General features: G+C 46.0%; 1 protein-coding gene across 5 annotated transcripts in view; it reads left to right on the top strand.

The window, feature by feature from the left end:
• The window catches only part of TFDP1 (transcription factor Dp-1), a 774,278-nt gene that overhangs the window by 194,840 nt on the left and 564,388 nt on the right, over positions 1-15,050 (top strand). The gene's annotated exons all lie outside the window — the stretch shown is intronic.

The following is a 15,050-nucleotide window of genomic DNA, read 5'->3' as shown; positions in this document are numbered from 1 at the left end:
TATATAACAGTATAAAAATCTACACAATGTGTATACACCAAAGTGGACAACTAATATAAAGAAAAACGGAGTAAAGAAAAGAGGGCAAAAAAAGGGTGTCTATGAAACTTAAGCGCACAGTACTTAACATAGGTTACATAATTAGAACATTAGTCGTAAGTATCTAGGAAAGATCCCCATATGTCTATAGATTTTTCACGGTCTCCCAACTGCTTATAAGTAGCTCTCATATGTTCATGGGGTTAACCATTCTTCCACCTGCTCATCAATACAGAAGGAAGCAGAAGATTTCCATGTCCACAAGATAATTTATTTTTTGCAACCAGACCAGCCCAGAGTAGCCAGACTTTCTTACAAAATGGCACGTCCTCCAATGGAGACACATCTCCACGAATTAAGATTGATGCAGTCATTGCAATAGTGCAGCTTAAGACCAGGCCCAACCTCTCACGGACCCTTTCCCAAATGTCCCTTGTTTTTTTTGCAAGTCCAGAGTAAATAACAAGTACCTCAACTTTTTGCACTTCCAACATTGACTGTTCTCCAGTCCAATATGCTATAAAGAGAAATTTAGTCTGAGATGCTCTCAGGCCCGAATTCATGCTGACCAGCCGAACATTGCTACATTTCTACCAGCAGCCCTGATCGATTGCTTCACCTAGTTCTCCAGCCCAGATATTGGTTTACTCCGGGTCTCCTTTTACGATTGGAACACAGTATTACATACATTGTGACAGCTGGGTGTAGCGCACGGTTGCAAAGCTCCAATGCTGACCATGCAGCACTCTGTGATGGCAAATGTGCAGGGTCAATTTTGGTGGCAATGACTCCTTTCAATTTCCTGTCCTCTGCATATGCACTCATTTAAATCGGTCAGTGTAGACGTGCAAAGGGGATCCATCTCCCATCATCAATGAATTCTTTGATATATATGATTCCTCCCAAGAACCAGGATGGCCAGAAGAGGTACCTTCCCCATGGGAGGTTAAAGCTGGATTTACCCAAATAGAAGCGTCCTGGAACAGGACTTTGTTGCTTCCTCTTCGGCCCAACATGCTGCTCCAACACTCTTGCATGAAGGCTGTCAGTGGGTTCTAGATTTGAGATCGTCTTGTCACCGTCGTCAGCAAGGTTATAGGTTCCAGGTGGGAGACACTATTACTCTCCACCACAGTGTCATTCAGAAGATCTTGCTCTGATCCTACAGTCCGACAAAGATGTCTAGCAGTAAACACAAGATGATAGTCGGAGAAGTTCGACAGGTTCATACCTCCCTGTTTCAGTGTAAGCTGCATTTTCCATATAGCTAGCCTCTGAGGCTTGCTGTCTCATAAGAACGTTTGTATGTCTCATTTTTTAAAGATAATTCTGTGTCATGATGGGGAGCATCGAGATGATTTCCTGGCGCCATCTTAATTTTGATGCAGTTGATTTTGCCCCACAGCTATAGTTTCAAGAGTAACTGTCTATCCAAGTCACATTTAAGTTTGGGAATTATTTGTTCCTCTTGGGCAGTCTCATCACCTCCGGAGCAATCCATATTCCTAGGTATTTCATTTTCGCAGGCCACCAAGTAAAGTTAAAATGGCTACATGTGTGTTTCATACATCTGTTAATTGGGATAATCTCAGATTTGGTCCAATTCACCTTGTAACCAGATACATCAGAGAAGCGCTGAATATTATCCATTAAATCTGGAATGACAGAACTTGGGTCATGTAGGAACACCAGTAAATCACCTGCATATAGCCAAATGTTTTTACATACACCTTCTCCAATTGCATGTACATTAACATTGGATCTTAGCATCACTGGTAAGGGCTCGATCGCCAGAATTAACAGTAGCGGGGAAAGAGGGCGTAAACAGATCAGAAATGAAGCCATTTGTGAGTACACGGATTTGGATGTTTGTGTTTAAAAAGCCTCATCCACCTTGTAAAGTTTTGTCCGAATCCCATTCTCTCCAAACATCCAAATAGGAAGGGCCACTCAACTCAAAGGCTTTCTTGCGATCAAGCAAGACCACTGCAGTAGGGCTCATCTGTTTACTTCCACTATCAATAGCCAAGAGTAGCTGGCTCATAATCTGCCACCTATCTTCCCATCACGAAGCCCACTTGGTTATCATGTACTAGCGATGGCAGAAAAGGCTCTAATATGTTGGCCAATATCTTAGCCAGAAGCTTAAAATCTGTAGTAATCAGACTAATTGGTCTGTAATTCGCCCATCTGGTCAGGGATGTTTCTGTCTTTGTCAGAACAGTCACCAAGGTATGTCTCACAGTATCCGGTAGCAATTCTGTTTCAAATGATGAGGCATATACTTCAGAGTAGCTACGCAATCGGTTAACATCCGATAGAATTCAACTGGTAGACCATCAGAACCAGACGTTTTGCCTAAATGAAGCGTTGAGACTGCCTTGCGAACATCCTCCAATGTTATAGTATTCTCAAAGGATATGGCTTGGTCATTCGTCAGGCAAGGGAACTTCCACACAGTCTAGAAAGGTTTTAATTGTATTTTGTTCGCAAATAAATTCTGATTTGTGAGTTCTTCATAGTTCCCTTAAATATTTCATTTGTTTTTCTGATGAGTCACCATGTTGCCAGGTGTAGCTTTTATCGCTGTAATGCTTCGGTCACTTGCGGCAACCTTCAGTCTATGTGCAAGTAACCTACCAGCCTTTTCTCCATTTTCAAAACAGTTTTACTTCTGAATAAGGCGTATTTAATCTGGTCAGAAATTTTTTATTTGTATTTTTGTCCTCAGTTTAGATCTCACATCTTGGTCTTGACACATTGGTTATTGTTTTTCCAGTATTATGGCTTCTCCAGATAGTCTCTTCAATTCTTTCATTCTACTGTAAATTCCTGTTTTGGACATCAAGACATCACTTATAGCACTTCATTGCCTCCCAGACAGTTGACACAGCAATATCATCTGATCTAATAAGTGCATAAAATCCTCAATCTCCTTGTTAATACGCGTGTTCTGAAACAGTCGTATTCATTCTCCACTTGAAGGATTAGTTAGTGTATTGCAAAGAGGCACAATTATATTGGGGCATGATTAGAAACACAGATTCCTATTTCAGAGTTATAGCTGCTTGGCGTTACACACCCCGAGGTCAAGAAGAGATCAATACGTGAGTAAACATCATGACAAGCAGAGTGAACTGTAATCTCTTTCAGATGGATGCTCTAGACGCCAGATATCCGATAGGTGTAGTTCATCTGTCAAACTTTCAAGTGATCACTTACTCTTTTTGTATTCTCGAACCATCTCTGTTGGAGCGGTCAAGTAACTGGTCCAATACCATATTAAAGTCTCCCGCTAGGATAATAGAATCAACATTACAGTTTTGGATAAGTTGTGCAAGTTCATGGAAAAAATGGGATCATCTGTGTTGGCTGCATATGTATTACATAGTAATATCACATAGTCTTGTATCTTAACAGTGACGGACAATCCTCCCTTCCTCATCAGTCTTGCTGGCAAGATATCCAACTGTAGTTTATTTTTTTATTCGTATTGAGACACCCCTATTGTTGGATGAGAACGTTGAAAAGCAAGTCTGACCCACCCAGCTCCGCCTGAGTTTACTTGCCTCATCGTCAGTGAGGTGGGTCTCCTGAATCACAGGACATGGACCTTAAAGCAAGACATTACTTTGGCTCGTTTCACAGCATTTTTCATTCCATTCACATTCCATGAAAACATTTTCAAATGATTCACAAATCTTGAGCTCATGGTAGATGTCCAGCTTGAATGTGCTATTAACATAAAAGTAGTGTAAACTATAGGAACAAAAAAGGAAGTGGAAACGCCAAGCCCAAACTGGGCATGGATAACCAGAAAAACTAGTTGGTAGTTACAAAAAGATTAACCACTAATGGGAAACAGAGCAGTTTGAGAGCACAATATTGCCAAAAAATGTAAGTTATGTTCTACAGTCTCCACCAAGGAGAGATATAAACACACCAGTAATCGTCTTGGAATTGCAGAATGTATATGAAATCTGAATATATGGCTATTGTATAGAGGCACAATCGGAGTGGAGTTGTGCATCTAAAACCTAATCACATTGTACCATATTGCAACAATGTGCAGTGTTCCTCACCTCGGCCATATGACTCAAACATGGCTATGCAGAAAATAATCTCCAACCGACACCACATGTTCACTCCGGAAATGTAAACTAACAAGTCAGTAATATAGACCCATTTGCAGTCACATGGACAGATAGTTAAAAATAAAACACGGGTGGCTGCAGTACCCAATCCCAGGGCATAATTACTTCACGGGGTCGAGACAAGGCAGCGGAGGGTCGTGCCGCCTTATGCCCAGACAAAAGCACCTGTTGTGAAGGCTCTGTTTAGCCTCGCTCCAGAGTCAGTTCTCTTTAGAGCTGCTGCATATATTAGAATCAATTACGACTTAACCACCTAATCTGCCAAACTGTGTGTAATAATCGTCAGGGGACCTAACATCGTTGTTCCTGTAATGCACAAAGTTAATTAGCTGCACACATACATAGCCAAGTACTACTCAATTGTATCAGATACATTAAATAACCGCAAAACGTCAATGGCCAACTCTATGTACAGCCCAGGAAGTTCGTCGCCCTGGGCAGAACGTCTTAATTTGTTTCCGGGTGCAAAAGAGGAGTTTAGTTTACAAACCTGCTTTTGGTAAAGGCACCGAGCATGCTCGGATTTTAAAACAATACTCTGGGCAAACAGTGATCGCCTACCTGAGCCCGTTGCGGTCGTCCAAGAAAACCCCCTGCAAACTATGGGCAACCAAACCCATTACACGCAAGGCCAAATCAATGCAGGCATTCGCAGCGAAAAATGCTGTGTCCCAGGTAAACATAAGGCTCCGGAAAGCAGACAATAGCGAAAACACACAGAAGTCTGGGATACAGCCGATATAAGTTAATCCCCATGATCCTGTACAGACACCTCGACCCCGTCAAGTGCTCCTCCCTGTCCATGTCCCTCCACGCAGCCCGACGTCATAAAATCATACCTCCTGATAAACCTGTACATGTGTATCCATGGTAGTCATACAGCCTTACTTCTCCAAATCTCTATGGACTCAGAACCCTTGCATCAACTAGACAAACATTGCGTTTCAGTGATGCCAGACATACATCCTCTGCAATATTTTGAGATGTTTAAAACCCTTAATCAAGACATAACGCAAGAGATCAAATCAGAAATAAAATCCTCTAAGGACTCCCTTGCTCGCTCCATTGCGTATTTGAATACTCATTTAAGTGGTTTGGAGAAGAGTTAATGACCTAGAGAAGATGTCCTATGAACAGGGTCATGATTACAAGGGCCTTGCCAAGAGAACGCGAAGCATAGAGGACCAACTGGTAGAATTGGCTGTGAAGCAGGCAGATTGGGAAAATCTATCTAAGAAATAATATCCGCCTGCGTGGATTCCCGAGACAAATGGGGACCAAGATCTTGCAGAATATGTCAAACCTCTATTCAAATCTCTGCTAGGTCTTGAAGACTGTGATGAACTGATCCTGGACAGGACCCATCGAGTATACGCCTCATTCCAGCAAAGGAAAAATCTTTTGCCCGACATCCTTTCCAGGGTCCACTTGGGGTAAAGCCCCGGGGCCAGATGGCCTTCCAAATAAATTCTATAGAGCATTTAGGGCTGTGCCCTCCCCCTATCTAACAAAACCTTTAATGTGGCCTGGGTGGTGGACTCGGTGATTAAATCTATGGCTGAATCTGCCACAACGCTGATTTTGAAGCAAGGGAAGCATCCCGCAGATTGTGCATCTTATCAGCCTATCGCTCTGTTAAATACAGATGCAAAGCTTTTAGGTACAACCATCGCAGAGCGACTGGGGGGTGAGGGATACTCCCATCATTGATGGGGGGAAGGGCCACACCGGTTTCAAATGCAATCGCTCAACGTATGATAATGTTCGCTGAGCTATAGACTTAATTGCCTTGGCACCAAAGATCCTGGGGAGACTGTTCCTATTCTTTGATGCCCATCGGGCGTTTGATAGCATGTCTTGGGGTTATTTGGAGGCGGTGTTAGGTTTGGATTTGGCTTTGGCTTTTCAAAATTGATACTTTTGAATTTTCAAATCCCTTCCAGAGTCAGATTGAATGCAGGTTGGACCCCACTGATGGTTTTAGGCAAAGGTACTAGACAGGGCTGTCCTGTGTCCCCTGGCGATGGAACCCCTTGCCCAGCACATCAGGCTTCACCCAGAAATTCTTGGCTTCGAGATGGCGGGACAATGTCATAAAATAGCTTTATATGTAGACGATGTGCTCTGCTTTTAGAACGATTCTCCTAATTCTGTTCCTCCCCTTATGGAACCTTTGGCCTCTCTAGCTCGTATTTCGGGCTTTAATGTGAACCCAAAGAAATTGGTTGGAATGGCCCTCACAACCCCCCGCCCCCCCCCCCCCCAGGCTAGATGGCATTCAGGCAGTGTCCCATATCCCAAGGTCCCCCACCAGTATCTCCTATTTGGGAATAAAACTGAGCCTGACCTACCCAGGCCTTTTTAAAGCAAACATCCCTATCTTACTGAAAAGCTAAAGAGTGGCTACAGCGTTGGGACTCCCTGGAGATCTCGTGGCTGGGTCAAATAAGCACGGTGAAGGTCCCTTGTCCCGAAACTTCTCTATGCATTTCAATCCCTGCCAGTGCTCATTCCTGAGAATGAGCTCATAGATGCACAGAGAGATGGGTTGGTTCATCTGGAGAAGGAGAAAACCTAGAATTCCTGGTAAGATCCTTCCAAGAGGGAGGATGATGGGTGTGCTGGAACTCCCCTCAATTTCACGCTGCTACAGGGCGGCCCAAGTGGCACCGATGTTGTCCGGGGGAATCCAGGGGAATCTCCTAAATGGCAAGAGATTGAACAAGCGATGGCTCCATTTCTCCCCAAAGAGGCTCGGAAGTATCGGGATGAGTTGTTGCCCACTACGTTAGTCACGCTCCGCAGTTGGAATAGGGCATGCACACAGAGAGGTATCACATCAGGCCTGGGCCCATTGTCCCCCATTACTCTAAACCCAGCATTTACTCCGGGCCTTTGTGCTAGATCATATCAAAACTGGAGTCCAGACAAGCCCCTGAGATTGAGGGATCTGTATGTACATCACAAACCCCTGACGTTCCAAGAATGCAAAGAAACATTTGGGCTTTCAGAATCGGAGCGTTTCAAGTATATACAACTTGGACATTGGTTAACTAACAAGGACACTCGTCAAGCTGCCTCAGGAAACCCAATTGGTATAGAACTGCGAGTTCTAGAGGGCCAACAATCTCATAAATTACCCACTTACTGTAGACCTTTGGAGAATGCCCCTTTAGAGGAAAAACTCCCTACATGCTGGCCTGGGAAAGGGAATTGGGTCTGGAAATTTCGGAGGAGTCTTGGCTGTGGATCTGGCATGGGGCCCAGAAGAGCTCACAATGCATTTTTGTGAAAGGGAATGCTGTTAATGTCTGCTTTAGGTGGTACCTGCCTCCAAACAGGTTCCACTCAATGAATCTGGAACACCCTGATACTTGTTGGCATGGCTGTGGGGAAAGGGGAGATTTAGCCCATATGTGGTGGCACTGTCCAGTTATTCAAACGTTTTGGCTGGAGGTGCGGTCTAAAATTAAAGAAATTATGGGATCCCTGCTTTCCATGGACCCATGAGTATTAATATTGGGAGCCGCACCAGAAGATGGGTCCTTTCCAATGTCTGTGTACAGAGCAGCTCTGATTTCTCAGTTACTTATAACTGCTCGAGTTACAAGAGCCTGATTTTTGGAAGGCGTTGGAGGGACCACATGTGGCATACTAGTGGGTGAAGTGTGGGAGTTACTAGGCTTAGAGAAACTCTGAGCCATGCTCAAAGGGAAACGCCTGAAATTCATGAAGACTTGTGGCGGTCCAAATCTTAAAACATGTTTCAGTTAAGCAGAAGTTTTTTGAGAAGGGGGATAAGGCCCACACAATGCTAGCTAATCGACTAAGAAAACAAAGAGATGAGAGGGCAGTCCACAAAATCAACGACGAATTGGGCTCCCCTCTTACCGAACCACAAGATATAGTCAACCGTTTTGCCAGGTTTTATTCGGACCTGTACACAACAGAAGGAAACGAGCATACCCCGGCTATAGATCTATATTTACGCACGCTCCCCCGACCACAAATATCAGAGGATCACCTTGGAGCACTAAACAATCCGATCACCACCCTTGAAGTTAGTAGAGCAATTTCCAACTTGAAAGCGGGCTCAGCACCGGGACAAGATGGCTACACACCTGCCTTTTATAAAATCAATAGCACCTCCTTGACCCCTTTCCTTACCAAATTATTTAACTCGATCCTGGAAACGGGCCAAGCACCTAAATCATTCACTGAATCCACAATTATTGTCATTCCCAAAGAAAGTAAAGATCTCCTAGAATGCTCATCTTACCGCCCTATCTTGCTCATAAATGTAGACGCAAAGATCTACGCTGGCATTCTAGCAGCACGGCTAGCAATAGTTCTACCCCAGCAGATCCACACCGGTCAGGTCGGGTACATAAGGGGGAGACAGGGGGCAGATAACATAAGGAAAACCCTGGATCTCATGGCAACACTTAGAGAAGCAGGAGAAGGCCCTCTCCTCTTATCAATCGATGCCGAAAAGGCATTTGACCGCGTGGAGTGGCCCTTCCTGAGGGCAGTACTGCAGTGGGCCGGGCTGGGAAGCACATGGATCCAGGGAGCCAGAGCACTCTACCATTCTGCCCATGCTAAAGTATCCATCAATGGTGTCACCTCGGCATCATTCACGCCCACGCGAGGCACAAGACAGGGCTGCCCGCTGTCCCCCCTGATATACGCCCTAGTCATTGAACCACTCGCCCAATCCATAAGATTAAGCCCCCTGATACATGGAATCCCGCGGGGAGGAGAGGAATATAAACTAGCTATGTTTGCAGATGACATTCTGTTATACCTAACCAGACCTACAGAGTCCATTCCAGCCCTCTTTCGAGAATTATTTCGATATGGAGCCCTCTCGGGGTTCCGAGCCAACTTGCAGAAAACCATAGCAGTCCCCTTAAAACCCAATAGCGAATCGCTAGAACACCTAAAGGAGGACTGGGGGTTCCTGGTGCAACCTCACTCAGTGAAATATCTGGGCGTCAATATAACAGTTCCCATAACTGACCTCTTCGAAGCTAACTATGTCCCTCTGTGGAAAGCTATTCAAGCGGACGTACGGAGATGGACAAAGCTACCACTGTCCTGGGCTGCCCGTTTCACCTCTATAAAAATGAATGTCCTACCCCGTCTATTATTTCTATTCCAATCCCTCCCGGTAATTGTCCCGCAACCGTTCATGGCTGAAGTAAAACGAACGCTCCTAAGGTATCTGTGGGCCGATAAGAAACCCAGAATCCCTTATTCTACACTAATTCAATCTAAAGAGTCAGGCGGCATGGGGTACCCAGACTTAGAGGAATATTATAATGCATCCCAGCTCCGAGTCCTATCAGACCACCTTTGGGAAAACCCCGAAAAACAGTGGGTAGCCATAGAGAATGATATTTTTGCGCCGGTCACATTGGGAGAATGGATGTGGGTCCCGCCATCAGCAATGACCCGCAGAATAAAAGAACATCCAGTACTTAAAGTCTTGTGGTCCCTGTGGCGCCCCTCCCGGGTAATGAAAGGAGTCACCATGTGGCCATCTCCCCTCCGTTTTATCTGGGCCCCTCCCATTCGCGACCTCATACCAGAGGTGCAGCACTTTCAACCATGGCTCGATGCAGGATTGACAAGAGTGGGTCAGGTGTGGAAGGAGGGCAATTTTATCTCTTATGAAGAAGCACGAGAGCCGATGCGAGGTAACGAGGTGACCCCCATGTTATATTTACAACTGCGAAGCCCCCTGAACGATGTCAGATGGGGCACAAAGTTAAAACGCTCCCTCACTCCATTTGAGCAGATACTAAGTGTACCCCAAACAATGAAGGGCTTGATCTCACGTATGTACAAAGCCCTGCTCACGAGAAGATGTCCGAAACGTCCCCAATCTGAGACCAAGTGGGAACTAGAGTTGGGCCTTGCAGAACAACCAAAAGTCTGGGACACCATTCACAGAGCAGTGTGGTCATCATCCATATCAGTGCAATATAAAATGCACAATGCACGCTTGTTGGTAAGGTGGCACTATACCCCCCAAAGACTGTCGAAAATGTTTCATAGCACCTCTCCCCTTTGTTGGAGAGGTTGTGGAGAAACTAGCGATTATTGGCACCAATGGTGGGGCTGCCGGGAGGTGCAAACATACTGGAAGGAGGTCCTGGGCTGGATACATGACATAGAGGGAATACCTAGAAATTTAACTTCAATACTGGTCCTGTTTGGAATAGAACCAAATGAAGAAGACTCCAATGTAATACTCACACATATGCCCCGCAACCTACTCCTAGCAGCAAGGGTCTGTTTGACGATTAAGTGGAAATCCCCATCCCTGCCCACAAAGAATGAATGGGTTACCAAAGCACATGCTATTTATGAAATGGAAAACCTCACGGCAGCCATCCAGGAGTCTAAGAAAAATATTCACATGATATGGCTGCCCTTCTTAGAATTTTACTCGAAGCATCGGGACACCGTGAGACAGAGTAACATGAACACGCCACTGTGACCAACAAGACTTACACAGAAAACTGCCTCCGCCAGCCAGCTTGCCCGCGCAAGATAGCTAATAAAGTACAAGTCAGGGCATTAAGCCCAATTCGCAAACTCTACTACTAAAGTAGGAAGAAGTACCACACTTACTGTCAGTTAGGACATACATACATTGTTATTGGAGCGCTATTCGGGGGACGGTGGGGGGAGGAAGGGGAGGGGGCGGGGGAAGGGGGACAAGTATCAATTGTTTAGTTACATGCTTGTCAACTCCAAGTTACCTGTTTTCTTCGTTTTCATGCTCACTGATTCCAGGAGCACTTGGAGATGCATGCAAGAATGAAAAGTGTTGTGTATTACTTGGTACTTGTTGAAAATGGAAAAAAAAAATAAAGTAAATGTATAAAAAAAAAAACCTGTTTCAGAGCAGAAAACATATTTTCTTCAACCGCAACTCATGAAGCACTTTATGAACCCATGATATTAATGTTATAAGTTTAGGGACTACTGATTTTTTTTTTTTGTTGCCTTTAATGGTTATTGTCTTTCCTCTTTTGGTTTCTTGGTTCTCCTTCAATGACACTTTGATGAATTTTCCCTCCTATTACCTTTTTACCCACTGTTGAATAATGCATTTTGAGAAGTACTTATTGTGTTTATGAATTTGGAAAGGCATGGTGAAATACACTGTGAAGGAGTATGAATTGATATATTATGTCTTGTGAATTTAAATGTTGAAAACTAATAAAATATACAAATAAAATGCTGGGACTACGGGTACAAGATGTCCATCACAGATCTGTATGGTCTGGCTGTGGTGCCTCGGAAGGGTCATGACACGGATGCGTGCTCCAAGTGCCAGTTGATTTTAAAGGCCTTGCGGGAACGAAAGGGGAAACTCCAGGTAGGCAAGGTGTCCAAGCCCCATAAGTCCCTACCTGCTGGGCCTTCGACCGATGAGTTGAGAGGTGACTCTCCTCAGAGGAAGAAGGGCAAGCGTTGAAGGTCCAGGAGTGGTTCCTGTTACTCGTCCTTGTCGAAGTGCTCGGAGAAGGCACCGCCAGTCGCCTTCCTCGTTGCCTTCTTCAGGCGGCACCACCGAGTTGCTTATCCAAACATCGACTCCCGCTGAATGGGAAGATTTCCGCGTGAACATACTTTACAGTTTTTGACAAGCAGGCAAGGCCCGGGAACGGTCTTGGCCGGATACCCTCCCTCAAGCCTGGGTAAACGGCGCAATCCTCACCGGGAGCCTTCGAGGCCCTGTTCGGACAAGGTACATAAGGATCGCTCGACGTGAAGCGAGGTCACGGTCTTGGTCTCCATCGAAACCGTCCAAACTCTTGATGCCATCGAAGCCATCAGCACCACGTAATAGATAGTGTCTGTCGGGTCGTCCACTATGATGAGACCCTCTATGCCTTCGGAGTCGATGTCGTCAGCGCCAAAAATACCGGTGCAACCCCAGGTGACGGTGGAACCTTCTAAAAAGGTGGTGTCTAAGGCAAAGTTGTCTACTTTGAAGCCTCTGGCTGTGCTACCTGAGAAAAGGTGTACTCTGCCAAAGAAAGATTTAATCCCTCACCTCCATTTTTGAGGAGGAGGAACATTCTGATGGGGGGGGGGGCGGAGGATGATCCTTTTGATCTCCAGGTTGGGACCCCTAATGTGCCAGAATGCCTTATCTCGGAGGATAGTAGGATGCAGGATCTTTGTAATACCTTGCATAATGCAAGTGGCATTGACACTTCTCCTGAGCTGGAGTTCGGCAGTCCAGACCCTGAGGAGCATGCCGACTCCTCTTACCGACGACGCCTTATGTCGAGAGTTGTGGAGTATTTGGGCTGGTCCAGGCCTACTGTGCGCTATGATCAGGACAATCTTATGGACGTTTTGGATCAGGGTCCTCCTACAGATCCCATATTGCCATTGCATGTGGCACTGCAGAACATGGTGGCCAAAAATTGGGAAACCCCGGAGACTAATCCTGCGGTGAATAAGTCTCCGACTAGAAAATACCGCCCCTCCAGTAGCGACCCCAGCTATGTCATGTCGCCCCACTCCCCACTCCTCAGTCTGGTGGTCCAGGCAGCCGCAGCTACCTCAAACAGGCTGTGCACCCTACCATCCCTCTGGATTGGGGCGTTAAGCGCGTGGATGGATGGGCGCCCAAGATATTTTCAGCTGGGAGTATGGCATTGAAGGCAGCCAACTCCTTGTACCTTGGCAAGATTTTCGTACACTCTGTGGGATTGCAGATCTATGGCGGCTGAGCATATTGCCAAAGGGGAAGAAAGGGAGGGCTTCCTGGCTCTCCTTAAGGACGGGAAGGAAGCCATGTGTGAATCCCTTAAGTCTGGGTTGGATGTTACAGATCGTGTCAGCAGGTCCATGGCTACGAGCACCGTTCTAAGCAGATTTGCTTGGTTGTGGAAGTCTGGTTTTGCACCGCATGTGCAGGCTAGACCTTTGAACATGGGCCATTACTTCAGATGCCTGGGCTCTGGAAACAATAGCCCATGGGTACTGCCTTCCTTTTCTACAGAAGCCTCACAACAATCCACCGGGAGTACACTCTTTAGATCTGCTCCTTGTGCTGGAAATATTAACCCTGCTAGAGAAAGGCGCTATAGAACCAGTACCTGTATCGGAGTGGAACAAGGGCTGGTACTCCGCTTATTTTTTGATTCCCAAAAAGGACTGGGGACTGAGACCCATCTCGGATTTGAGATGACTGAAGAAGTTCCTTAGGAAGGACACATTCAAGATGGTCACTCTTTCTCAGATCCTTCAGGCCCTCCAACTTCCGGATTGGTTGGTGTCATTGGACTTTCAAGATGCTAAATTTCATGTGCCAATCCATCTCAAGTACAGGAAATACCTGAGATTCGCTATTGGCGGCTCCCAGTATCGGTTTTGGGTCCTGCCATTCTGGTTGACCTCTGCCCGAGGTTATTCACTAAATTGATGGTGGTAGTGGCAGAACATTTCGGGAGAGGGGGGAAATTCATGTCTACCCCTACCTGGACGTTTGGCTGCTCAGGGCTTGTTCTCCCGAACAAGCCTTGGATCATCTCAACGTTACCGGTCACTCCCTTCACAGACTGGGCTTCTCCCTCAATTTCAAGAAGTCCCATATGACACCTTCCCAACAGCTCCAGTACATCGGGGCTGTTTTAGACACGTCCTTGGGGGTGCTCGCCACCCAAGATGATGGCTCAGAACATTCTCCAGATGGTAACCAAATTTCAGAATACCCAGTGTCTGCTGGCCTTCTAATTCTTAGTATTAGTAATTGGCTGAGTAAGAGCCAAAATGTTGTCATATTCTGAGAACCATTTCCAGGCCCTCACAATTGGTGTCGATAGTGTGTTCCAAAATGCCCTTTAGATGGGGGTGGGGAGAGGGGGTAGATGGACCAGGCAAAGCCAGTAAAGCATATGTCTGGAGAGCGAAGATCTGCTCCTTTGTTCTCAGGGGGGCTGGGCAGAGGATGCACAGGTTGTGAACATGTTGAAGACTTAGTGGTGATTGTCGACAAGGTGGTCGAAGACTTGGTAGTCATTAACAGGAATATTGTCAGTGTGGTAGCAGTCGACAAAATGGGTTTGGTGGGCATTGCCTTTGTCAACTAGGAGGACGTAGTCGGCAAAGTTGTGAGGCTTTGTGGATGACGATTGCGTCTTGGCTGCTGAGAGGTTTGGCATAGTAGAACTTTCGCTCTATGGCCCAGTCTTAGTTTTCATAGATTAAGATGGGGATTTCATAGGTGAAGAGTAGGATTTTTTGCGGCAAAGCAGCCTTATCTGTTGGCGGAAGAGCTTTTCCCTTCCTTCACGTTTTCCCCACTGGGAGCCTCCTTGTTGGATCTCAAACTCTTGGAAGAAGCGAGCAAGCTCTGATGGCCTACTATGGCATAGTTGAAGCATGGCTTCTCACCGATGTCGAATCTGAGGCCAGTCCCTTCATCCAGCCATGCCATCAGGCTCCTGTGGTGGTAGTGGCACATGGTGCAGGAGTCGGTCACTATCCGGGTGTTGACAATGAGGTGACCTGTAGAACAGGCAATTTAAGTCCTTTGTAGGCCTGGATTCATCCATGGTGAGTAAAAGAGGAGACACCACATGATTAAACTCAGGGGGCCGAGGCATTGGTACACCATAGACCTGTACCTAGAAAGGTAGTACCAAATGGATGAACAACTTGTAAAACCCCAAAATAAGGGTACTTGGCTTAATCTTGCGAACGGTATGAAAGGCGAGTTTGCAGAATTCTTCTCATCATGGAGTGTAAGAGTAGGAGAGGACTTCCCACAATTGAACCCGTGGCAAGAATCTGGAGATGGTCTCCAGGGGTGAAGCTATG

This window comes from Ambystoma mexicanum, chromosome 7p (assembly GCF_040938575.1).
Source record: "Ambystoma mexicanum isolate Mex_15411 chromosome 7p, UKY_AmexF1_1, whole genome shotgun sequence".
NCBI lineage: Eukaryota > Metazoa > Chordata > Amphibia > Caudata > Ambystomatidae > Ambystoma > Ambystoma mexicanum.
This window is presented reverse-complemented; position numbering and strand designations above follow the sequence as displayed.